This window comes from Chanodichthys erythropterus, chromosome 13 (genome assembly GCF_024489055.1).
Source record: "Chanodichthys erythropterus isolate Z2021 chromosome 13, ASM2448905v1, whole genome shotgun sequence".
Taxonomy (NCBI): Eukaryota; Metazoa; Chordata; class Actinopteri; order Cypriniformes; family Xenocyprididae; genus Chanodichthys; species Chanodichthys erythropterus.
In genome coordinates this window covers 25,103,655-25,129,998 of record NC_090233.1, presented here as the reverse complement: position 1 = coordinate 25,129,998, position 26,344 = coordinate 25,103,655, and the positions used below count along the sequence as shown (strand labels likewise).

The 26,344-nt window shown below is 40.2% G+C and overlaps 1 protein-coding gene and 1 long non-coding RNA gene across 3 annotated transcripts in view; one reads left to right on the top strand and one right to left on the bottom strand.

Annotated features, from left to right (window-relative positions):
* si:dkey-215k6.1 (transmembrane protein 132C) overlaps positions 1 to 26,344 on the top strand; it is a 267,107-nt gene that overhangs the window by 116,272 nt on the left and 124,491 nt on the right. The window lies entirely within an intron of this gene.
* LOC137034566 (uncharacterized) lies at positions 7,794 to 12,752 on the bottom strand. Its single transcript, XR_010896955.1, has 3 exons — positions 12,657 to 12,752; positions 12,491 to 12,556; positions 7,794 to 7,859 (listed from the first exon to the last, which is right to left on the bottom strand). It is a non-coding gene; the product is annotated as an uncharacterized lncRNA (long non-coding RNA).

Below are 26,344 nucleotides of genomic sequence, written 5' to 3'. Positions count from 1 at the left end.
AGTATTAACTGCGTCGCCGAACAGGCCCTCGGAGGAAAGCGGCGCATCCATAAGGATGTGTTTATCCTTCTCCTTAATATCAGCTAGGTTGAGCCACAGATGTCTCTCCGTGGCCACCAGGGCTGCCATAGAGCGGCCTACTGACTTGGCCGTCTCCTTGGTGGCACGGAGAGCTAAATCTGTGGCCTTCCTCAACTCCTGAATGGTTTCGAAGGTTACCTCCCCACTTTCGTCAATCTCCCCCAGCAGGTCAGCTTGGTATGCCTGCAGTATTGACATAGTGTGCAGACATGCCGCAGCCTGACCCGCTGCCGAATAAGCCTTGCCCACCAGATTCGATGTTTGCTTTAAAGGTCTGGTGGGCAACGTCGGGGATTTCAGGGACGATGCAGACTCGGGCGAGAGATAGCTCGCAAGCGTCTCTTCAACCCGAGGCATCGCCCCATAACCGTGTTGCTTCAGCCCAGTAATATTGCTGTACATTGATGTCTGAGGGCTGAAGACACGGTACTGCACAGGTCTAATCCACGACCTCGACACCTCGGTGTGGAGGTCGGGAAAGAACGGCAGTCCCCGACGCTGGGGTAGTGACCTAGCTGGGAGGAAGCGTTCATCCAACTTGCTTTTAACTTTAGGAACGCTTTCCTCCGCGGGCCAGCTTATATTTAGTTTCTCTACTGCCCGGGTCACTACCTCCATAAGCTCCTCATGGGCTGGAGATGAGGATGACGGTCCCTCATCACCACCCTCGACACCTTCCACATCGACCTCCTCGGAGGACGATATGTTCAGTGTCGGTGCCTCCCTTTGAGGGGAAGAAACCGCAGCGCGTGCTTCCACCACCAAAGGAGAGACACTAGATCTAGCAGGTAAGGGGAGCGATAAGGCAAAGCCCGTCTCTCCCCCCTCTGCTAGATCCATTTGTGAACCCCACGAGTGCAGCCTTCGCCGTGCCTCGGCAGCAGCGGGACCAGACCCGCGGGGAACACTCGCCGCGGCGCCCTCCTCGAAGAGCGCCCGGCGTGAGCGCAGCGCCCTGAGAGTGAGCCGCTCGCAGTGCACACAGACAGCCCCCTCGAGAGCTGCCTGTGCGTGCTCAACTCCCAGGCACTTCACACACATGTCGTGTGTGTCCCCCGCCACGATGAATCGCGGACAGGGAGGCGCACACTTAGTGAAACGCTGGCTTTCCGTCATTATATATATATATGTTGTGTATGTGTCTTATTCACTTTCTGGAAACTCTTGTCCTCAGACGAAGAGATCACTTTTTTTGGCGAGATGGTAGACAAACAACAGTAAATAAGACAGACAAGATACAAATAGCGCTTACTGAAGACAACAGAAGCTAGCGCTCTTTGTTTCCGGGCATGCTTTGTAGGTTCCGGTCCGTGACGTCACCCGCCTCTGACGTCGCGTTCTCTCATTGGTTAGATACAATAGTGCTTCACGAACACAAAAATGCAGAGGATTCCCATCACGTCGTTGACGTAGCGTCGATAGTTCCCACGAAAGGGAACTGCATGTTCAGGTAGCAATGTTTAAAAAAAAAAAAAAACCATATCTATGGTAACATCCTCAAAAGAAAGTTTTTATAAAATATTTTCTAGATACATTATTATCCAAATTATTTTGCTTTTTAGAATGCACATCAGCTTCCTTTTCTGTTAAAACTGGATTCCCCTTTAAATGTGTAATTGTTGATTTTCAAAGTATACTAAACTGAGAGGTAGCCATCCAAAACATTCAGTTTCTTTAACCTGAGGACAAATGTATTTAAAATGTTTGTGACCTGTTCAATTCAGTATGCACCACATACAAATATTGCCTTTGTAATTTAAGTGTTTGTACACAAATCAATTCATTTTAACCTTCAATATTATAGTAATGTAGTGCCAACTGACTTCCTGTATAGTTTACAGCATTAGTTCAGAGATGTTATTTTCTTGAGAAAATTTGCCATGTACTGTATCTGATAAATATCCAAAATAGTCAATATCGAATCACCTTGTCCATCTGAATAGATTGGAACAGATGTTTATTTTATTTTATTTATTTTTTTTAATATCTTCACATTCTTTGAATATTGATAGGTGCTCAATATGTACGCTGTATGAAGATTTTTGTTATTAGGGCCCGAGCACCGATGGTGTGAGGACCCTATTGTAATTGCTCAGCCAATTATTCTTCTTCTCCAAAATGAATCGCATTTTTGAGGGCCTAAATGTTCTCAAAAATCATGAAACTTTGCACACGCGTCAGAAGTGGTGAAAATTTACATCTGATATGGGTTTCAGAATTAGGTGTGGCAAAATGGCTCGATAGCGCCACCTACAAAATTTCAATTAAGCGCCCTTCGTGCTACGTTTCACGTACAGTTATGAAATTTGGTAGACAGATGTAACAGCCCAATACCTACAAAAAAGCCCCGGGTGCAAAGTTTGTAAACCCAACAGGAAATGAGATATTTTAAATTTTCTCTGCAAAAATTTGGCAGTTTTTGCCATTTCCACATGTTGTACTTTAACGAACTCCTCCTAGAGCTTTAATCAGATCAACATCATATTTGGTCAGTCTAATCTAAAGGCCTTTGAGACGTTAAATTGCGAAGATCTAGAGTTTTCGCTGAAGGGCGTGTCCGTGGCTGCCTGGCAAAGTTCGATGTTTCGCCATGACACAGGAAGTTGTTGTAACTCGGGCTTACAGTGTCTGATCTGCCCCAAACTTCACATGTTTTATTGGAGTCCTGGCCTGAAGACATCTATATGACAATATTCAGTTACAGTCATAACGCCACCTGGGGGCAACAGGAAATTACATGTTTTACACTGTGATTAACTCCTCATAGAGATTAAACCAGAAGCACATCATATATGGCCAGTCTAATCTTAAGGCCTTTGAGATGTTAAATATCAAAGATCTTGAGTTTTCGTTGAAGGGCGTGTCCGTGGCGGCCTGACAAAGTCTGATGTTTCGCCATGAAAGAGGAAGCTGTTGTAACTCATGCATACTATGTCTATCTGCCCCAAACTTCACATGAGTGATAAGAGTCCTGGCCTAAAGACATCTATATGACACTATTCAGTTAGCTATAGCGCCACTTGTTGGCAGCAGGAAGTGTGGCACTTTTACATGATTTTGCCATAATTATCCTGTATTTACTCGCTATCATGCATGTCGCCCACTGTTCGCTGTTTTCCTGAGGCCAACGGGTGGCGGTGAGCCCAGGTGCGAGGGCCCTTTCATCGCTGCTTGCAGCTTCAATTCAGTCTGTTTCTCTCGCACTTTGTCATTTTTCCCTGTACTTCTTTCTTTAAATCGTTCTCCCTTTCCCACAGTTAACAGTAATACAAATAATGCATGTCGATTTTGTGCCCCTTTTTCATTCTCCTGCTCATACCCTTCTCTGTGGCACCATCAGATACAGATACTCTTTCATTTTTTGCTTGTTTATTTTTCATGAGAATTGGTACTTTGGCACTTTGGCTGTTTGACTGATGAGTTCACTCTGAACCGAATGAGACCTTAAATGTCCACTGTATGCTGCACTCTGTGGTTTCTCTTCAAAGACATTCATTGAAAAGATCTTCTAAAGATCTCACTATGTTGCTTCCCTCCTGATGGCTGAACCCAGAGTCAAGCAACTCAGATCCATTTCTCCTCGGATCCACGGTATCAGCACTTCCAATACTGTGCATACAGATCCCCTTGCCATTTCTCTGGATAGGCAGTTTAAGAGCAAACACGACGCTGGATTTGTTCCAGTAGAAAACAACAGCATAGACAGTGTTAAATGTTCAGCCAAGACCAAAGCCAATGTTCCCTTGACGACTCTGCAATGCAAAAAAGTTTTCTTAATCTGTCTTTTTTTGTTGTTGTTTTCCAGTAAATGTATCTAAACATCCTTAAAACAAGATTTACTTGAGATACAAAATACTACTACTCTACTACTGATGATGATAATAGTATTTTTACTCACATTGGATAATCATTTATGGATGTGTATATACATGTGTGTATGTGTGTGTGTGTGTGTGTGTGTGTGTGTGTGTATATATATATATATATATATATATATATATATATATATATATATATATATATATATATATATATATATATATAATATATAATGTGTGTGTGTGTATACTAGTTTAACCTTCATTATGGAGACCCAATGCTGATGTCCACATAATTCAAATCACTAAATAAACATGCTAAACATTTTTTTATTAAAAATGTCAAAATGCAGAAAAATGCTAAAATGCCATTAGTTCAGTGTAAAAAACCATTACGCCTATGGAATGTCCTCATAATGGTAGGTGTACCTGTGTGTGTGTGTGTATTATTATTAATTTCCTTTACTGTGAACTTTTGTGCAACATAAGGAGTGAAAATACAGTCCAGCAATAGATTTTTGGTCTGAGTCATTTACAGCCCTTATCCACTCCAGTGCCAAAGATCTTCACATCCACTCTTCCACTTCTGGCATTTGGTGTTCTGTTTGAATCCTGTGGGTGTGTGTATGTGTGTTATTAAAAGACGTTTACTAGTATTTCCAGGAAGAATGAATGAGTGTCACCCAGGCCTGTCTCTCTTTCTCTCTGTCTTTTGCTTTGACAGCTCCTTCTGTTCTCTAGTTTTCTTCTTTTCTTTTGTCCAGCATCCCAGCATGCCTCTCTGTGCTCATGAATATGCATGTAAAAGCATTATTTGCATTATTTGCAACCGGAAAGGAAGAGCACACAAAAGGAAAAGACAGCAGTGTGTGTGTGTGCGCATTTATGTGTGGAGTCTTGGGGACATCTAGGATCCTTATATAATATAATATAATATAATATAATATAATATAATATAATATAATATAATATAATATAATATAATATAATATAATATAATATAATATAATATAATATAATATATGGAAACTCTCTCTCTCTTTCTCTCTTTCTCTCTCTCTCTCTCTATCTTTCTCAAATTGGCATATAGCAAATTGATTCTAAAATTATGGCTGGTACAGACAGTGAGATGAGTTAAAAAGATAGGAATGAAGATTTGTTTGTCTGTATCACTGGTAGTGAGTTATTTTGCTGATGTTTTTTGTGAAATTTTGTTTTGCTATTCAGTTTAGGCTGATGAAGGAGGTTCAACAAGTTTATGTTTTTGTGAAAAAGTGAAGAGAAAAGAGTGTGTTCCCCACAGACAGAAGATTTAACCATTTTTTCTTAAATGTTAAATGGTGCCATCACTCAAACAGGCAACAGTTAGGATGTACAGGAATTGTATTTGTGCGTTGGAGTTTTATTGCAGTGCATAAAATTCTTTATTTTTCTGAACTCTTGTCATTTAGTCAGGAACACACACACTTTCTTTCACACACCTAGTGAAGTGTTGATCAGCGTTGTTGCGAGTTAACTGGGTAAATTAACCTCTCTCTCTCTCTCTCTCTCTCTCACAACCTTTCTCTGTCTGTCACACACATGACAGTGTGCTTTTATAGCCTGTGTGTGTGTGTTATGTGGGTAGATGTTCAGTGTGTTTTGCTCAGAATGGACAGCTGTCAAGTAGAGAACTTAAATTAAACGTGACTCTGCCTGACAGCATCATAGTTCTGAGTTTTAATTTGTTCTCTTGATCAAGACAGAATAGACAGATCAACAGCAAGCAACTAAGATTGATAGATACTATACAGATTTTTACATGACACACTCAAAAGTTTGGGATCAGATTTTTTTTTAAATAAATTAATATTTTTATTCATCAAGGATGCATTAAATTGGTCAAAAGTGACAGTAAAAACATTTACATGTATCGAAAAGTTTATTTCACATAAAGTTCAAATAAATTCTGTTCTTTTGAACTTTATATTTATTAAATAATTCTGAGAAAAATAGCATGGTGTCCAGAAAAATATTAAATGGCACAATTGTTGTCAAATCAGCATATTAAATTGATTTCTGAAGGATCATGTGACACTGAAGAATGGAGTAATGATGCTGAAAATTCAGCTTTGATATCACAGGAATATATTACATTTGAAAATGTTAAAATAGAAAATGGTTACTAATTAAAAATAAATGGATTAAATTATATGTTAATTTTATTTTTTATAATTTAAGTGAGATACTGTACCTCATATAATCATACTGGATTCAATCATACTGTTTGTGTTTATTTACATGGTATCATCTCTATCCCAGTTAACATTTATTTTCTGTCAAGATCAGGATTCTGTTTCAAATCACTTTTGAAAAGCAGCACCACACATATACTAAAGATCTGTTTTGTATCTTCACCGTTTAAAAGAGGTCCAAGCTCCCTAGCAGGATGTCAGCCTTATCTTTTATGGTCTTCCCCCGTTATCCCTCCCTTTCCCCCCTCACACTCTACCTCCCTTCGTGCCTCTTTCTCTCTCTTCATGTTCTTACCTGCATGTCATGATGTGCCAGCTTTGTTTTAAACACAAAAAGAAAATAAGACTTGAAAAGAGTCACGCAGGAAGAGAAAATTGCCTCCAAAAAGAAAAAATAAAGCGAAGTATGTGTCACGTTTTCTAATAAAGGCTGTCAGCCAGACAACTATCAAACTCTTTTCAGCCCAGACAACAAAGAGGAGGGTTCGAGAGATTACAATGGAAGGTTTGGCTGAAAACACACCTACACACTGCAGTGCAACAGGAAAATGATAGGAAAAGGCACATGGATTAATGACACGATCGGTGACCCAGAACAACTTCCTGAATCACCCTAGTAGTGCGTTCAGCCAGCAGGAGAGCTGAGCCAAGCTATTATGCAGAGGACACTATAAATTAATCAGAGGTTGAATTAAACTGATGTGAACTAAAAGGCAAACATCTTTAAAGCCAAGTGGTGTCTCTTTCACTTTCGCAAAGTCTTGTTTTAGTGTCTAGATTGAGCTCTATTGTTTTCGGGCTGCTATTTATATAATTTTGTGGCTCAATTACTTAAATATAGCTGTGGTGACATGAGATCCAAAGGGTCTTCTGTAGACCTGCAATCCCATATGGTAAGATCTGTTTCCCAGAGCGTGTCTGCGGTTGGTGCTGTCGGCACTGATCCGTTTCCGATGTACCAGTGGGAGCGGACACAGTAGGATACTGTTGCTTGGGCATTAATTGTCTTTGATACTTCTGCGTATCAATGTCGTTCATAGAGGGGATATTTGAGTATTGTTGAAAACATTGTTGCATCTGTAGACAGACAGAGTGGACGTAAGTAGTCATTTGGCTGGCTGTTTTATCCAAAATAAGTGCCTTGCTCAAAGGCAGAATGGTGATAGTTCACGTCTTGTTCTTAATAGTGGACTGTAACAGTATTTTTACTCTGTTGCTGTATTTAAGTACATTTTTAGTACTTTGTTAGAAAAGTTATTAAACTTTTAGTTCTGAATTATAATGCATTATATAATTTACTATTTACTCAAAACCTTTAAAGTCCCCCTGTAGTCAATAATTGTGTCCCTTAAAACTCATCTTTGATCACCAAAATGACATATTTAAATTATTTTTTCCTGTGAATAGCCTTAAAATATCTTTATTCTACACTCTTGCCTCATTTAATATACGCGGATCAATGAATACCCACCTCCACTCGCTCACGCCAGCTCAGAGATCCACTCGGTCAAATTACTGACGTAAATGCAACACAATATCGCTTTTTACAACGTCAAACACATTACAGTAATTAATATGATTAGCCTTTTGCTTGACTATGTTATCAAACAGCTAATAATGTGTTGCTAATGTTACACAAACCATGTTCCTGTTTGTCATCTCAGAGTCAGACAGCTGCCTTCTAACAATCAGTATCCTTCCAAACGCTTTGAACAACTCAGAATGTCTGTGGAGAAAAGCATATAGTTAATCATAACATCGTAATATGCATCATACACCCGCCATATTGCTAAATCTGCACGATTTTTCATATCAACAGAAAAATATACCAGGATAACCTGGCTTCTCTTGAGACTCCCCTGCAAATTCACTGTTAATGATATGCTAAAGCCCACTGGGGCTTTAACACACTTAAAGCAGAACTAAGCAAGATATGTGAAGCTCCCCCTACAGTTTCCTTCAGTGAATGACACTGTCATAAATACTCCAAGCGCAGCTCTGGACTACAACGACTACAACACTCGCCAGCGCAGTAGTTTTGCAAATACAGTACAAGAAAGAGGAGGTGGGTAATTTTCAAATACAGTACACTCGATGGAGGTGGGTAATTTTATAAATTGTCTTATAAAGACATAATATATACATTGTTTTTGAATTACCGTAAAGCATTTTGTCACTCTCGCGTGAACGTGAACATGAGGCGAGATTGTTTCGGGTCGGTGCAGCTCAAGTTGCAAGTGCTGTATTCTGGCGTAGACGTGCCAGAGGGGGTTAGTGCTCGCCTCAAACACACCACTACAAATCAATTAACCATCGTAAGGACTAAGAAAACTATTTATGAAGGTAAAAAAGTTACTTAGTTCTGCTTTAAGACACATTTCACTTTCATATTTTGCCATAAATATGGTTTTATTTTATTTTAATAATATTTTACAATTTTAATGTTTTTTTGTCTTTATTTTTGATCTAATAAATGCAGCTTTGAGAATTTGAGACTTCTAAAAACATTTTGTCTGTTGTCTGTATGCGTGTGTGTGTGTGTATCAGTGGTGTGCGGTGGTGTTTTAAAATCAGGAGGCAAAGCTATCACCAGACCAAGCTCAATTTAAAATTGAACATTGGTCTGGGGAGTGTTACAGATCCCTTGTTTCCCTGGACTCCATTTCCCAGAATCCTCCTGTTCTCCACACCTGCACTCACTTCCCTCGTCTGCTCCTCATCGTCACTCATCACCTGCACCTGGACTCTATTGTCAGCACTCCCCATATATTGCACTCACTCCCTTCACTCCTCGTCCGTTCTCTGTTTTGTTAAGGTGTCTGTCTGTTGTTCATTGCCATTGTTTGAAGTAAAGTCTCTATTATCGTGGAAATCCGTATCTGCCTCATCTCTCTACCAGCCACCCGTAACAGAAGAACGGACCTAAACCGACCGGATTTTCCACAAAAAAAAAATGGAGACTTCCACCAGCTCCCTGGCTCCTGCTCCTCCAGCGCCTCTCACTCTTCTAACAGCCAGCGAACGCATTATCGGGCTCCTGCAGGTAGGACGTTCGCTGGAGAGGTATGTGGAGGAGTTCGTGGAGCTTGCTTTCTTGTCTGACTGGCCTGATGCTCAGTTGATCTCCTTGTTTTTGGATGGATTGGATGACGACACTATCCGTTTTGATGAACCTGTTTTTTGTTTCTCCTTAAGCGACACTATCAATTTAATTTTGTGGTTGAATGGCTCCAATTTCTTAGTAGAAGAGGTTCAGGATCAGTGTTGTCGTCCGGTCCATCCAGAAACACGGTTGGCCGGGCCAGTCAGTCAACCTCCGGCTTCCTCCGCATACCGCTCCAGCGAACTCCCTGCCTGCCCCAGGCTGGACCCATATTCCGCTACTGGGCCCAGTAAGCGGAGGAGGAGGAAGAAAGCGGCCCCAGTATCTCCAGAGCCCGCTCCAGTATCTCCAGAGCCCGCTCCAGTATCTCCAGAGCCCGCTCCAGTATCTCCAGAGCCCGCTCCAGTATCTCCAGAGCCCGCTCCAGTATCTCCAGAGCCCGCTCCAGTATCTCCAGAGCCCGCTCCAGTATCTCCAGAGCCCGCTCCAGTATCTCCAGAGCCCGCTCCAGTATCTCCAGAGCCAGCTCCAGTATCTCCAGAGCCAGCTCCAGTCCCCACAGAGCCAGCTCCAGTGCCTGTGGGGATTTTAATTGTATTTGAGGGGATGAAATGGCCCTCAACCCCAGTCTCCGCCGAGCCAAGTTCTCCAGTCTCCTCCGAGCCAAGTTCTCCAGTCTCCTCCGAGCCAAGTTCTCCAGTCTCCGCCTCCGAGCCAAGTTCTCCAGTCTCCGCCGCCGAGCCAAGTTCTCCAGTCTCCGCCGCCGAGCCAAGTTCTCCAGTCTCCGCCGCCGAGCCAAGTTCTCCAGTCTCCGCCGCCGAGCAAAGTTCTCCAGTCTCCGCCGCCGAGCAAAGATCTCCAGTCTCCGCCGCCGAGCAAAGTTCTCCAGTCTCCGCCGCCGAGCAAAGTTCTCCAGTCTCCGCCGCCGAGCAAAGTTCTCCAGTCTCCGCCGCCGAGCAAAGTTCTCCAGTCTCCGCCGCCGAGCAAAGTTCTCCAGTCTCCGACGCCGAGCAAAGTTCTCCAGTCTCCGACGCCGAGCAAAGTTCTCCAGTCTCCGACGCCGAGCAAAGTTCTCCAGTCTCCGACGCCGAGCAAAATTCTCCAGTCTCCGACGCCTACGAGCCCTCAGCTCCAGCCGCCGCCGCCGAGCCCTCAGCTCCAGCCGCCGCCGCCGAGCCAGCCGCTCCAGCCGCCGCCGCCGAGCCTGCCGCTCCAGCCGCCGCCGCCGAGCCTGCCGCTCCAGCCGCCGCCGCCGAGCCAGCCGCTCCAGCCGCCGCCGCCGAGCCTGCCGCTCCAGCCGCCGCCGCCGAGCCAGCCGCTCCAGCCGCCGCCGCCGAGCCAGCCGCTCCTAGTATGGTCTCTGTGATTGAACTCTCCAGCCCAAAGACTGTTTTCCCACCCTGCCTCCCGCTCCCGCCTCCTCCAAGTCATGTCTATACTGCACCTCCACCTCAAGCCCCCTCGCCCAGATCTCCACCTCGGACCTCTGGGCGATTACCTTCACCCCGGCTCCAACCTCCCTCTGCTCCACCGTTGCCCATCAGTCCTCCAGCTTCACCAGTCTCCATCCTGCCTCCACTCACACCTTGGTCATTCATCAGCCTGCCCTCCCCTCTGGACTTCACTCCTCCGTCTCCGCTCCGTCACTCCGTCCCTCGGATTCAGTTGGCCTCCTCACTCCCCCCGGTGTTCGTTTTGTTGGCTGTCCTTCTGCTTTCACTGCGGCCTTCTGGAGCCCCGGCTGCGCTTCGGTCGCATCACCCGCCAGTCCTTCAGCGACGCCTGGGCTCAACGCCTCGAAGGCTTCGGCTCCTGACCCGCCATGGCTGCCCGCTGCACCTGACCCGCCATGGCTGCCCGCTGCACCTGACCCGCCATGTATGCCCGCTGCATGTCTGCCCGCTGCACCTGACCCGCCATGGCTGCCCGCTGCACCTGACCCGCCATGGCTGCCTTCGGCTCCTGACCCGCCATGGCTGCCTTCAACCCCTGACCCGCCATGGCTGCCCACGGCTCCTGACCCGCCATGGCTGCCTTCAACCCCTGACCCCCCATGGCTGCCCACGGCTCCTGACCCGCCATGGTTTTTGGACCTGCCCTGGAGACCTCCACTCCAGTTTACTCCTTCCCCTGCTCCGGTTTGAGGTCTCCAGGGCGCCCGCCCCCCTCCCGGTTGTTACATCTACGGCGCGAGGACGCGCCTACCGGGAGGGGGAGGTACTGTTACAGATCCCTTGTTTCCCTGGACTCCATTTCCCAGAATCCTCCTGTTCTCCACACCTGCACTCACTTCCCTCGTCTGCTCCTCATCGTCACTCATCACCTGCACCTGGACTCTATTGTCAGCACTCCCCATATATTGCACTCACTCCCTTCACTCCTCGTCCGTTCTCTGTTTTGTTAAGGTGTCTGTCTGTTGTTCATTGCCATTGTTTGAAGTAAAGTCTCTATTATCGTGGAAATCCGTATCTGCCTCATCTCTCTACCAGCCACCCGTAACAGGGAGTCTGTATGTATTTTCTACTGCACAAGAAGCGTGATCAACGAGCATTATTCATGCAATTGGATAGTCCTTCAACCAATCAGATCAACGATCCGGGTGACGTACTTTGCAGAGCGATGCGAAAACTCCAGACAAGTTTAGTTTGTATTGGTTTGTAGCATTGATCAGCGGTTTGCAGAAGCAGCAATGGCATCGAGTGATTTTTGCAGGTTGTGCAAAAAAACCCAAAAAAAAACATGAAAGTGAGTGGTATTTACACCCACTCGAGCGATTTGTTTGCTAAACTAAAGAAGTCATTCAGCATTGGTGTGTAACAATCATATCGCACTTGGAACACTATCTGCTTGCCGTCGCTTCTCTATCGTCATTGTGTTATACCCGCCAATAGCGAGCAAGGTGGTTAAGCCAGTCTGTGATTGGTTCCCGCAAAAGTGTAACAGAAGCAGTAGAAATGTATGTACGGGTTTCCAGACTGAGTTGCTGGGTGAAATCAAATCGCCGGCAGATCAGGCCGGTTTTACCCAGTCTACTAATATTCAGCTTTTCTTTTTAATAGTCAATTTATTTTCAGCAGTCAAGCTTGTACACACTGGTCAGTGGTCACAGACACGAAGATGTATACCTTTTTATTTCACCACGCTGATTGCTCACTAAAAAAAAACACTAGTCATCATGTTTTCAGACCATTTCGAGTTTGATTTTACATGACACAAAGCGGTGATATGCAAGTAAGTGACAGTTGTTTACTTACTTTTTAATTAGTCTTCCCTTCACCACTGCTTGCTCTTAGTGTTCAGTAGAAAAGGAGAATTTCCAACTTCCAAAAACACAAGATCAGACAATTATCAGCTTGGCAGGGGTCCGTACAGCAATGGCTAGATGGTAACAATAATACAATACAATACAATAAGCACCACCTTTTTATGTCCATGCTCCTAGGCATGTGTAAGAGAGTGAAGTCTGCATGTCTGCAGTGTTGTGCCCACTCATCTTGCCTTCGTTCTCAACCACTGTAGAAGATTGAGGCAAATCCTCCATCACAGTAAGACTGTATTGAGAAAAGAGAGATAAAAACAGACAAGGTCAGAACACTAAAATCTGTTAAAACAGACATGAGATGATGGTTTATCCAGCATATGCTCTGTCACATCAGTTCAGCTCATGTGGGCACACAGTCAAAATTGTGAGTCAGGGTTCTGAGAAGTGGCGTAACTGCTGTTCCTGTCAATGTCTTCCTCTGCAGTGACTCCATGATTTTCAATACAGTTTTGGGGGAAAGGCAATACTACATACAGTATGTATTTTTAAAAATCTTACACCAAACAGATAAATATAGTCTGAACAGTGTCACAGATGGGCTTCTGGTGTTATTTATAATGAAAGTCATTTAGTTTTGACAAAAACTAAATCACTTTCATTGTAAAATAAATTTCATTATAAATCTGTTTTTGTCTGTATATTAAGTCAATAGCATCCAAAGTTGTTTTGGTCTCCACTGATGTTCAATGCATGGACAAAAACTTAAAAACTTTTTTACTTTTTATAAATATACCGATGTCTCTTATTAAAAAAATAACTGTTTACAACATCACGGTTGGTCAGGTCAGGACCAGGGTTATTATAGTTATCATAAACATTTTTGTTACTTAATATAGATGTTTACTGAAATAAAATAACACATAAAAAATGTATACTTATTTTAATTCAGCTAGTTGCCAAAGCAACATTTCTCATTTTCATGTACTAAGTTTTGAGTTTTGAGGTACTAAAATAGCTAAAACTAAAACTGAAATACAAACCCGATTCCAAAAAAGTTGGGACACTGTACAAATTGTGAATAAAAAAGGAATGCAATAATTTATAAATCTCATAAACTTATATTTTATTCACAATAGAATATAGACAACTTATCAAATGTTGAAAGTGAGACATTTTGAAATAGCATGCCAACTATTGGCTCATTTTGGATTTCATGAAAGCTACACATTCCAAAAAAGTTGGGACAGGTAGCAATAAGAGGCTAGAAAAGTTAAATCTACATATAACGAACAGCTGGAGGACCAATTTGCCACTTATTAGGTCAATTGGCAACATGATTGGGTATAAAAAGAGCTTTTCAGAGTGGCAGTGTCTCTCAGAAGTCAAGATGGGCAGAGGATCACCAATTCCCCCGGTGCTGCGGCGAAATATAGTGGAGCAATATCAGAAAGGAGTTTCTCAGAGAAAAATTGTAAAGAGTTTGAAGTTATCATCATCTACAGTGCATAATATCATCCAAAGATTCAGAGAATCTGAAACAATCTCTGTACGTAAGGGTCACGGCCGGAAAACCATACTGGATGCCCGTGATCTTCAGGCCCTTAGATGGCACTGCATCACATACAGGAATGCTACTGTAATGGAAATCACAACATGGGCTCAGGAATACTTCCAGAAAACATTGTCGGTGAACACAATCCACCGTGCCATTCGCCGTTGCCGGCTAAAACTCTATAGGTCAAAAAAGAAGCCATATTTAAACATGATCCAGAAGCACAGGCGTTTTCTCTGGGCCAAGGCTCATTTAAAATGGACTGTGGCAATGTGGAAAACTGTTCTGTGGTCAGACGAATCAAAATTTGAAGTTGTTGAAGGACAACCCAAGTTGTTATCAGCGCTCAGTTCAGAAGCCTGCATCTCTGATGGTATGGGGTTGCATGAGTACATGTGGCATGGGCAGCTTACACATCTGGAAAGGCACCATCAATGCTGAAAGGTATCTAGAACAACATATGCTCCCATCCAGACGTCATCTCTTTCAGGGAAGACCTTGCATTTTCCAACATGACAATGTCAGACCACATACTGCATCAATCACAACATCATGGCTGCGTAGAAGAAGGATCCGGGTACTGAAATGGCCAGCCTGCAGTCCAGATCGTTCACCCATAGAAAACATTTGGTCCATCAGAAAGAGGAAGATGCGACAAAGAAGACCTAAGACAGTTGAGCAACTAGAAGCCTGTATTAGACAAGAATGGGACAACTTTCCTATTCCTAAACTTGAGTAACTTGTCTCCTCAGTCCCCAGACGTTTGCAGACTGTTATAAAAAGAAGAGGGGATGCCACACAGTGGTAAACATGGCCTTGTCCCAACTTTTTGAGATGTGTTGATGCCATGAAATTTAAAATCAACTTATTTTTCCCTTAAAATTATACATTTTTCTCAGTTTAAACATTTGATATGTCATGTATTCTGAATAAAATATTGAAATTTGAAACTTCCACATCATTGCATTCTGTTTTTATTCACGATTTGTAGTGTCCCAACTTTTTTGTAATCGGGTTTGTAAAAAAATAATGAATAGAAAGACAATTAATACTAATAATTAAAGACTAATAAAAATGACAGAACAAACAACAGAATTAATTAACTAAAAATATATATAATATACTAAATACCACTGTTCAGGACTAGCATTTGGCCTTTCCAAATGCTAAAGTTGTTCCTCAACCAATGTGTATTTAGGATGCGGCATGGCCCATATTCAGTTCAGAGGGGACAGGTAAAAGTAAAGCAAAAAGATGGTAAATACTACAGCTTCATAGGGAGCTATTCTAAACTTAGGTAAGCACTCACACACACTTAGCTGTTTCTCCAGAACCTGACAATGGGCTCATGAGGCCTGGCACTATAAATTCTGTCAAAGCCAGAAAAATACAGGTGTAAGTTTGGAGGGGGGGAAAGTCTTGTTGAAAAAGATTCTCTAAACTCAAAACTCCCAAGCGTGGCGGTAGAATGAGAGCGTGAATGTGTTTCAAAATTCTACAAGATTCAGCTCAGATCCAGCAGGGCTGTCGCAGTGCATAAACACACATGCGTACACACTTAAAAGGACAGACACACTTAGAAGACTCGTCTAGCATCTACACTCACACTGCTTGGCAGGGAGGTGTGTCCTGGAGGGTGTGTGGGCGGGAGCACATCTGTGACTGGCAGTTGATGGACAGCTGTGGTGTGTGTGCATGTCAGTGGCGTGGATTGATGGTACATCGATGCCAGGACGCAGACTGCGAGAGAGGAATTAGCACGAAAGGAGACGGGATCCCGCTGTCACCCTCTCGTCAAACACATGCTGGGCGGTGCTGCTAACTCTGAGAGTGAGGGTGAAAGATGTTTTTTGTTTAAGATGTTTTTGGTAAAATCAAAATAACTATTTTCTTATAACCAGTCTCGTATTACAGTTTTGAAATATAAATGTTTCTCCATTTTTCAATTTAGTTTGGGGAATAAACCACTTGTTGAGGCTGAAAAAGCATAATCAATTTTTGAGTTAACTGACAACCATTGTATAAGCATCTGCACCGTAGGTTTCCATTTAATCAGCAATTTTTCACTTTTTTCCCCACATTTAAAAAAAAAAAAAAATCCAATGGCTGGTATTTGTTGCACAACACTTGGCTACACTGTTATTCTCATTCTGTGTATTAAAAGAATGTCCTTTGTCTACTAAGATTTTCTAGTAAGATGCTAGAGGGTGCTAGAGAGTCCATGGAAATTTTGAGTGACCAAAAACATGTAAAATGTGTTTGTGCATTCATATCAAATATGCAAATAGTTTTGTGGAAGGCTATCTATATCCATCTGTTTATCTATAGAGAGAGAGAGAGAGAGAGAGAGAGAGAGAGATGGGGGGAGGAAGTTAAGGACTGTAAGATGTTCTGATTATGTCATGTTTACAGACATAAACACATGCTGTACTAGGAGTGTGGTTTTATGTTGAATTTTAGATGAAAGGACAGAATGCATTTTTTACATTGTCTTTTTTCTCGGGGTTATGTGGTTTGGATTCAGATAAAAGCATTTTTTACAAAGAACATTCCATGCATTCTATGTACTACAGCTTCAAAAAATCCTATTTATTTGATCCTACTTAACAAAATTGTATTATAATTTCTCTGAAAACAAATATCTTGAATAAAATTGGCTTTTTATTACCCCATTGGCAGTTGTTTTTTTTTTCTTGTTGTATGCATAAATGCAGCCAGATTTATTTTATTTGTGGTAAAACATTTTTTTTTTCTTTTCGAGGCGTGTACACTACCATCTAAAGTTTGTGTTGTAAAGATTATTTAATGCTTTTGAAATGCTTGTAAATTGTTATTATTTTCTATTTTGTGTTCTCTTCTATTTTTTACAGCTTTTCTATTTTAATATATTTTAAAATGTAACAGCCCTAAAATTAAAAATTTCAGCACCCATGATGATTTGTGTGAAATATTTATATATGAAGAGAAGTGTTGGTCACGTTGCTTTAAAAAAGTAATTAGTTATAGTTACTAGTTACTTCTCACAAATAGTAACGGAGTTAGTAACTGAGTTACATCATTATAAAAGTAACTAATTACTAGGGAAAGTAACTATTGCGTTACTTAAAAAAAATAAAATAAAAATATGCCAAATAAATTGAATGCCCCCAATATTACATATAAGTCTAAGAATAAATTATTCTTGATGCGACTCCTGACTCATGAGCGGACTCTTGCTCACGACATGAAATTTCTCTGTACTGTGTTGGTAGCCATTAAAGAAAACGTAGTTTCATATTTATGTTTAAATAGTCCTATGTTATGTTTTAAATCCATTATGAAAAGTTAATGAACAGCATGAGTAAGATGCATCATAAGATGCGCAAATATATCGGGAGACATGGAGTGGGTCAGATAAGATTTTGACCGCTTCATTAAGTTTTGCTTTGTAGAAAGCCTTTCTTTAAAGTGAATTTCGTTTTGTAAAAATTGTATCTTAATTTTAATCAATGTTTCATCTACCAATTGCTTTGATTTAATATATAACAAGTAAATATAGCAGACAATAAAATCATGACATGGAGGCGCGGGCACGATCACTGGCGCGTGAACTGGAGCGCGTCTCATAGGCTAAATGAACCGAAACTCAGAGGCTGCGTCCATATGAGCAGATGATCAGCAATGAGAATCAGCAATGTCAACTTCATCTTTGCAGCCGACACTGATTCAGAAAATGTTACTTTATTAATAAACAATTAAAATGTCTCCTTACTGTTTTTGTCACACTCATAATCATTACTTTTGCCGGTTCTTTATGGCAATTATGCGTGCCATTGAGTGCTATATAGCCTTTATTATGTAAACTATGTAAACGGCGTTTATTTATAACGCCGTTATTCCTATCACTGATGAAGAGTTTCGTTGCAAAACGAGATAACTTTGTTTTTAACATTTGTCAAAACATGTTTATTATTATGTTATGTTATTATTTTGTTTTATGGTGCTACTTAGCTGTATTTTTTAAGTTATGAAGGTTTAAATCAAAACAAACTAACTGCAGTTGAATTGATATTAATTGGAATGCACAAACAAAAAACAAGATTTTTGAAAAATTAAAAAGTTATTTCGTTTTGCAACTAAACTCTTCATATATATATATATATATATATATATATATATATATATATATATATAATATTATATTATATTATATTATATTATATTATATTATGATTTAATCTTAAATATATTTCATCATATACAGTGAAAGAGTAAGAAAAGATGCGTTATAGCTTCAGCTTAGTTTCTTTGTAAAACACAGATTTATGCGTATGTACAGCTGGCCAATGAGAGGCCTGGAATCTGGGTCTGTATAAAAGGTTTATTGTATTTGAATTGGTTTTGAGAATGACACTTGGCATTGCTCAAGGATCTGGTGAGAGCGTATCTGCAGAGAGAGGAATATGTTTGACAAGAGTGACGAAAGGCTGTAAAGGAAAGGTTGTGCGGAAAGCCCTTAAATGGAGATGGTTTGGGCGTGTTTTATGCAAATGACTAACCAAATGAGCACACGGCCGCTCAGATTTAGAAAATTCCAAATTCACCAACATTAAAACGAGATTAAGAACTAATTCATGTGCGTACGCACGTGTTGAGAATTAGGCAAGAATTTTTCGTGTGAAGTTTTCCTGTGCATAGAAATATGAAATAATCCATGCAATTATTAGTGAATGAGACCCATTAATATAGTGAAATATAAATGCAATTTAAATGAATAGATTTTTAATTCAATATATTTTAAACTGTAATTTATTCTTGTGATACCAAAGCTGAATTATCATCTGACATTACTCCAGTCTTCGGTGTCACATCACATCTTATTGACCCCCAATTTTTAAACGGTAGTCTATCTGAGAGCAGATTTATTTGCTTTAACGAATCATTTACATGACAGACCAAAAACTCAAAGGGCAGAATGCAGGTTCCTTATAGTTCAGTGTAGCTTGAGTGCTGAAGAGGTGTTGTGAGGTATTTACACAGGAGGTGAGCATGCTGTTATCTGTCAACAGCATATTGGACAGATGTGTGTGTCCGTGTGTGTGTGTCAGAGTGAGCAAACTACCTGTCTTCTTAACGAGCCCTGCGTTGCAGCTCAGAAAAGTCCTCCTCCGCTCTCATGCAAATGAGTTAGTTTGTTTGTGTGTTATGATATTCAAAAAGGTCAAAGCCTTGGATGACATTCATTCTCCCCCCCTGCGTGTGGCCCCATCCCTTCACATCAGCCCTCCTCCTGATTTCATTAATTCATCCAGACTAAAAGTTTGGAGAAACACGTTTACACAAAATACAAGGGGTCTTACAAGGGTACTTGTGAATTTGCAAGGGTAAATAAAGAACTGGTTGTTTCAGTAAGTACTGTACAGTGTTTCCTTTACTCTTTACTTTAAAATGACTATGTCTATAATGGGTAATATTTTGTGAAGTTCCTAAACGTAATTTAGGGAGGAGCGAGCCCATCTAATCTTCCAATCAACAGCCAGAGTATATAAGCAGCTGCTTACCTCTCTTCAGTCTCAGCTGTTTCAGCATCCCTCCACCTCCCCAAACTCCACCTTCATTTCAGGTACCTTGCCCTATGTAATCACATCCTATATTTATTCACTGGGGGGTGTATCAGAGCTCGAGTTGAAGATGCTTCATCGAGCCCCTCCTCAGTGGACAGCAAGCCAAATTAGCTAACCTAATATCCTAAAGATTATATGGGCAAACAAACTCGTTAAATGTATTTGAGGTCTGAGATGTGGCAAACAGTATTGCCATCTAATCAGCCAATATTGTCTTAAACATCCTGCATAGCACTTTGTCTTTTATAACATGAGATTTTAAATAAATGTTGAACGTTGTTGAACAATATGTTAATGTGTTAATATGTTTTTCATGAAAAAAAACAGTTTTGGACATATAGGGTAATAAAAAATAACTACAAATGAGCATGTAAAGCAAATAACTTAAAAAAAAAAAAAAAATCTAAATCAAAAAAGCAATGTTCTCACCTTTTTCCCCCTTACCTGTTTGCATCCCTGTTTATAAAAGAAAAAAAAAGTGATATATTCACTATATGAGATCAAATAGTATGTGAATCACTAATTTTTCTTAGGTGACACTGTCTAACAGCAGCATCAGCAGAAGTTCCCTTGGGCTCATTCCCGCACCTCATTTGCAGTTCTCCTTGACCGCAGGAGTGTGTGTTTGGTGCAGTACTGAACTGGAGGCAAATAATAACTCTCAACTAACTTTCTCCTTCTCACCTCCAGTTTCATCCATCCTCCCTCTGAATATTTCTTCCCTTAACACTCCAGTTTATCCTCAGATGGGAGTCATCCACTCAGCAACAATGATTCCCTAATTGGTGTTAAAGTCCCCTGTAACTACTTTTTGCATAATAGAATGCATAATTATGCCTGTGCACTTCCTCTGAGGGCTAATCGTCCTGCTCTGAGCAGAGCTCTCCACCTCTCCTTGTTAGTGCCATCATTATTGCTGCTCTCTTTAAAATGCTGTCGCATTTTCTCATTGACTAATCCTTGTCACAAAGTTGCAGAACAAACAGTTTGTCGGGTGAAGAAAGATGATGTTTAACTATTCAGCAGTTTTGAGGATATACTACATTAAAATTTTTGGGTTTGGGTTTAACACCTAAGGTTCAGTTTGTTTACATTAGGCTTTAGGTGTCATGAGCTATCAATGAACAGTATTCTTACAAAATGTTTTATCTATATTATTATACATTTCTGTATATGCTAATGTATTCAGCATTTCAAGTTGTGTAATTTAATGTTATGAACAAATAAAAAGAAACAATGACAAATAAAAATAACTAATATATAGGGCTGAAATTCAGAACCTCTAACCGATGTAATTTTCCCTTGTCGGTTATTTTGTTTTTTTAATCCTGTTAATACTTCTCCCTTAAAAACATACCGTGTGTGTAGCCATGTGACTCCACCCTGTCCAGTCAACATGCAGGTGAACACCGAGTCAACACACGGAGATGGTGCGCAAGCGGTAAGCCTTGCGTCTTCACTAAACGGGTCAGTTGTATGTGTTTTAAGGTTTGCCAGTTTGGACATTCAAGCAATTTTAGACGATCGGATGTGTATTACAGTTATGGGCAGATCGAGGCTTCGTGAAACACTGAAACAGTTGAAGCAAATGTGCCGTAATGATTCGAGGCTTCAAAACAATCTGACACCCGTCTCCATGGTGACCCCAAGTGGTCAGAACAGTGGAAATGCAACAAAACTCAGGCCTTAAAACTCATGCATTAAAAATACACTTTAACAAATGTATTGCAAAAGTTTTATTGAAAGTAAAATCAATCAAATAGAATTAACTAATCATCTAATAAGATTAAATATAGAGTGTCTGTATAATATGTGTTCTTTTATCAATTTTAAAGGCTTGTTTCTTTGTTCCATGGCTCAAGCTAAACTGGCCAATAAGAGATTAATAACTACCATTATTAATTTTAATTATTCTAATGTATAATTAAAACATCTACAAATGTATAAAACTGATCGGAGATCAGGTAAACCCATAGGGTAAAGCCCTAGACACTTGTTAAATAGTTCTCAGGGAATCTGCATGATTCATGGGCTCACTTTATCATCGCCCTCTATCGGTGAACCATTGAAATTTCGAACTGTTTCGAAACAGTGATGACATAACGAAGCCTCGTTTACTAAAATCACATGACTTTAGCAGTTTGGTACACGCTCCGAATCACTGATTCGAAACAAAAGATTCATCATGAAGCAGGGTTTCGAAATCGGCCATCACTAGTGTATTATTATATCGAGCTACCATGCTCATGCAGCTGCATTGTGGCACGAACTGCATTGTGTGGCATGAACACTCATACAAACAGTAGCTTCACATAACGTGAAGATCGCGTGCACAGAGAGGAATGCAAAAACAAGTTGTCAGCGCTGTCCTGGGATTTGTCACTCAAGTAGATTAGAAACTCAAAACTTATTATCGCATATATTTTTCTACTTTTGAAGGAACTATTTACAACACACAGCTTCACAATTAATAGAGAGACGGTATGAATAATTCACACACGCAATCTCTCTCATTACATACTGGTACTGTGCTAATTTATCTTTATCTGATTTACAACAAGCATAAATCTGTAAGAAATGTTATGAGCCATAGATAAAATAGCTGCTGAAAGTGAGCTGTTATGTCAGATCACTCTTTCAATAGGAAAAAATATCCCACCTTTAATAGTCAATCATATTTACAGTACAAACCTTGTCAGTGAACTATGAGGGCAAAAAAAAAAGAGAGAAAGAAACAAAATAATCGTTCATTAATCGTAATCGAGGTAAAATGTTCAGTTAATCGAAGGTTTTGATTTTAGGCAATAATCGTCCAGCCCTACTAATATATATATATATATATATATATATATATATATATATATATATATCTATATATATATACTTGAATTTTTCCATCAGGAATTGATTGAATCATTGGATCGTTGTGGTTTGCTATTGCTGTGATCTCATGTTTGACAGGTTGTAAACAAATCATTTATAATAAATGCTACAATATTCCATAAAAAAGCCCAAAACAAAACAGGAATTGTCCACTATGATTTCATGGTGACTTTAAGATAAGTTATGATTAGTTTTCTCAAAAGTACAGACCATGATACCAAGTCGGTACTAAAAAATAAATAATGTGGCACTTTGAGTGCTGTTAAGCGGATTCGTAAACACCTCTGATTGGCCTTTGTGTTCACACACTAAAACAGATATGTCTGTGATTGGCTACAATGATCAAAGCACAGGAGTATTTGTAAGCGGACCAGTCCACTGATAGACGCCTGCTTTCAAACGCTTCCATGTGTATGTGTAAGCACTCTGTGAAGAGCGTCATTGATGTCTATTTATCTATTTATGTTTTTGAAGTGTTGATCATTGTAGCCAATCACAGACATATCTGATGAGCTTGTGAACGCAGTTGCCAATCAGAGGCATTTACGAATCCGTTCAACAGCCCTCAAAGTGTCATATTATTAAAATTAATTACCGACTTGGTATCGTGGTCAGTACTTTTGACAACACTAGTAATGTTTGAGGCACCTTTCTCTGAACAGAAAAGAAGGGCTGAGTTTTTGTCCTTCCTCAGTGAGCTGCCATTTGTTTGGCCACAGAGAGTGTTTAAGATCATCAACAGCATGGAGTTTGTACCATGCCTGAAATTAAAAATTTATATATACACAACTAAGCTTGCATATTGTTGTATTGCTGCTAATGGGAGTTCCCAACAGAGATCTTTGATTGGGGCGCGCACACACACACACACACACACACACACACACATATGCATCCATACGCACAATTAAAAATAGAAGAATCACACGCACAGCCAGACACACACAGTGAAAGGGCCTTTGGGTCTATCTGAATAGGGATCACCTGGTGGTTTGGAGATGAGAAATGGGAGTGTGGGTGTGAAGTTAATTTGATGGAAATTTATTTTCATTTACTGAAGGAAATGTGTTTCATGTGTACTTTTCTTATTTCATGCTCACAGCGTTTTATACTTAGGTTTTTTCACATGACTGGCAAAAAGGTTAATATGGTTCATTTTCCTTTTTCAGCAAACATTAATTTAGCATTGCGGTAGTTCATAAATGAAACAGACGTACAAGAAAAATGCGCTGTTGGGGGGAAACATTAGATTTCTGAAGCAGAATTAAAACCAAGCTTCAGTCCATGGGTGTTTGGTTACTGGGATCTGACCCTGAATTCCCATTGCGATGAGTTTTTACATTTTCACAGTATGCAATTTTTTTTTGAAAAACGTGAAAAAAAAAAAAAAAGTTACTGTGAAGACAGACTTTTACATTTTTAAGCAGTACAACTATTTTCAACACTGATAAGAAATGTGTCTTGAGTATCAAATCAGCATATTAGAATTATTTCTGAAGGATCATGTGAAACTGAAGACTGGAGTAATGATGCTGAAAATTCATCTTTACATCACAGGAATAAATGACATTTTAATATGAATTTCAATAGAAAACATTTTAAATGATAATAATATTTCACAGTATAACACTGGATGCGACCACTGTCCAGTGAAGACAGAAACACTGTTTATTATAAGTTTTATTCTTTTTTCGTGTTGCAATGCTCGTGTCTGGTATAGACAAGGTGTAACTGTATTTTAGATCAAATAAATGCAGCCATGGTGAGCATAAGAGATTTCTTAAAAAAAAAAGATTCTTACAGACCCCAAACATTGAATGGAAGTTTATGTTAGTACAAAAGTTGCGAACTGGCTTTAGAATACATTATCTCAGTTCAAAATAACTGTGTTTATACTGCCCCCATAATTCAATTGTAGAACTGACTGTCCGTGAAGAAAAAATATTTGACCTTAAGGGACGTTCCTTTTTGTAAACCTTTAAGTGAAAAAATTCCTCTTGGTCATAATTGAGTACATACTCTGACGTACATTGAGTACTACGTACTTCAAAAATTTGGTTTGTGCTTTTGATTTTATGCCAGTCACTGAGAAAACTTTGTTGTTGGAAAGTATTTTTTAGGTTGCTTTGGTGTTGCTTTAGAATAAATTGCCCTGAGTGTTGTTGGCTGAGATTGTTATTGTTATGACCACGGACGGTGGTCATACCGAATGCGTCTGTCCGCGCTCATGGGCAAAAGAGCGAAATGCGTTAAATGAAATAGGACCAGGGCCCTAAATTGTAATGGACTGGAGCTCATGGTTCACATTTCACATTCGCGATCAAAGTCAAGTCAAGTCAAATTTATTTATATAGCGCTTTTACAATTGGTAATTGTTTCAAAGCAGCTTTACATATTAGAAGCACAGAAAAAAAGGGAAGTGGTTAAAACTGTACAAACAAGCGTGGTAATATGTAACATATACAAGATGGTGCTACATTAAGCCAATGTCGGCTGACTTCCAGGGGTGGAAAAAACCCCCTAGGAGAAAAACCCAGCGTGCTAGCACTGGGAAAAAAGTCCTAGGAGGGAAAAAACCCCTTGGAAGATATATATATATGTAAATGTATATGGAGATCAAAATCTGAATTGTACATTTTTATTATAGAGATTAAAAATCGATTATATATAAATATATGTAAGCGGATACGGGGATTAAAAATCTGAATTATAGATGCAGCCAGAATTGGATCTTTAGGCCCATTGTCTCCTGGGCTACGTTGTAGTCAGGTCCAGACGCAGGTTCTCCATCTGATCTGGATACGGCCTGGATCCAGCACCCGGCAAACCTCAGGATAAGCAGAGAGACAGATATTAGCGTAGATGCCATTCTTATTCTGATGTACAGGTATATCTAGTGTTATAGGAAATGTTCTCGGTTCCGGCCGACCTAATTATTGCAGCGTAACAATCCTTTAACGGATTTGAAAAATGTTAATGTATTGATAATGTGTTATGTGTATGCAAGAGCAAAGAGATGTGTTTTTAGTCTAGATTTAAACTGACAGAGTGTGTCTGCTTCCCGAACAATGCTAGGAAGATTGTTCCAGAGTTTAGGTGCTAAATAGGAAAAGGATCTGCCGCCTTCAGTTGATTTTGATATTCTGGGTATTATCAACTGGCCTAAATTCTGAGATCGCAATAAACGTGAAGGACTATAATGCATTAAGAGCTCACTTAGGTACTGGGGAGCTAAACCATTTAGAGCTTTATAAGTAAGTAGCAGGATTTTAAAATCTATACGATGTTTAATAGGGAGCCAATGTAATGTTGACAGAACTGGGCTAATATGGTCATACTTTCTGGTTCTAGTAAGAACTCTAGCTGCCGCATTTTGGACCAACTGTAGTTTGTTTAAAAGCCGAGCAGAACAACCACCCAGTAGAGCGTTACAATAATCTAGTCTTGAGGTCATGAATGCATGAACCAACTGTTCCGCATTTGTCATTGAGAGCATATGTCGTAATTTAGATATATTTTTTAGATGGAAGAAGGCGGTTTTACAGATACTAGAAACATGACTTTCAAATGAAAGATTGGTATCAAAGAGCACACCCAGGTTCCTAACTGAGGACGAAGGTTTAATGGAGCACCCGTCAAGTGTTAGAGAGTATTCAAGGTTTTTTCGTGAGGAAGTTTTTGGTCCAAAGATTAGGAAATCAGTTTTTTCTGAATTTAATAGTAAGAAATTTCTTGTCATCCAGTTTTTAATGTCAGCTATGCATTCTGTTAGTTTTGTGAATTTGTAGGTTTCGTCAGTGCGCGAGGA